A 1,589-nucleotide genomic window follows, 5' to 3' on the forward strand; every position below is an offset into this window, starting at 1 on the left:
ACTCATGAAGTCCATTAATTTGATCCTAAATTATGTAGTTGCATCATAGACAATAACCAGTTTGCCATCAGGATATGTTTCTGCTAATCATGTTCAATCCTTTTTTAAAAAGTAGTTGTTCCTGTTAACTTTCTTCTGAAAGCTTGGCAGCTCTCAGAACCCCCAGTTTCAGTGTCAGATAGTGATCATGTTCCCTGCACAGGCTCAAGATTTCACAGAAATTTCCATTATTATAGTCTCTGTCACCAAAGGACATTTTTTTTGGAGGGGATGGGGGGTTGGTTTGTTATGTTTGTTAGAACTTTCCCTTAAGCAGGTTCATTTACAGAATTTCATGGTGAGCAGGAAGGCTTTGAGTGGCACACTAGCTAAGTGATCTCCATGATTTGCTTCCAAAAAGTCACAACCTTGAATAGCCTATGGAATGCAGTTCTACTGTGCGCACCTGGATCACCATGAGTCGGAATTCACTTGACAGCAATTGGCAACTGATTTATGGTGGGTAGGCTGTAAGGAAGAAAACATAATCATTTGTTACCTTGGTTGCAAATTAGAATCACCAAAGAACTTTAAAAAAGTACTGATGGAACAAAGAAAAAAGAAACCAATTGACAGAGATACAGAAGATAATCCTGGAGCCCTGAGCTTTGAAATAAAGTACACAGAATTTGATGAGGCACCAACTACTGAAAAAACCTGAATGAAAACAGTGAGTAGAGAGACAGTTGGCGCAGTGGAGTGCAGCTACTCAGACGGGACCAACAGGCTGAATTTTTCCAAGTGGTGTTGAGACCTGAGAATTGACCTAAAGATTGGCCCTGGTTGCCAAGTGCTGCAGGGACAATTGTGCTGGTGGCCTGTAACTAGGAAGGGAAACAGCAAGGAGGGAGACAATCTGAGCTGTGGACTTCCCACTGTCTGGAGAGTGCAGCCATCTTGATTGTTTACACTGGGCAGCCATTTTGGATATTTAGTGACTGAAGGCACAGCCATTTTGAATGTTTACAAGCAGTGGCCATTTTGCATATTTAAATTGACTGAATGTGCAGACATTTTGAATGTTTATAAGCAGTGGCCATTTTGAATATTTAAAGTGACCAAGGGTGCAACCATTTTGAATCTTTACAAGTGGTGGCCATTTTGGATTTATAAGTGACAGCATTCTCATTCAGATTCCAGGCCCTAACAATAAGCCCTGTTTGCCAAGGATGGCAGGGACATACAATAGGCTGACAACAGGACAGGAGACAGGTGGTGAGTGTATAAGTGCTGTCAACTAGCAAATAGAGGGGAACAGCACAGTACCCTGCTTATGTAGATAACATACAAACAAAACTCATGGGCAAGCACTCCAACGTGCAATCACTAATTAAATATAAATACAAAAACATCGCAATGCCTCGGAGACAACAGAGCATCACAGTCTACACAAAGAAGCAAGATAAAGCAGGAGAAACAAGGGACCACGATACAGACCCAAAACACATCCCTGAGGAAGACACAGCTTTAGAACTCCCTGATATGGAATTCAAAATAATTGTATTTAGGTATCTTCAATGAATTGAGAGGCAGATTAAGGAAAACATAGA

Source organism: Orycteropus afer, unplaced genomic scaffold, assembly GCF_000298275.1.
Source record: "Orycteropus afer afer isolate SDZICR_OR568_19922 unplaced genomic scaffold, OryAfe1.0 scaffold00340, whole genome shotgun sequence".
NCBI classification, from domain to species: Eukaryota; Metazoa; Chordata; class Mammalia; order Tubulidentata; family Orycteropodidae; genus Orycteropus; species Orycteropus afer.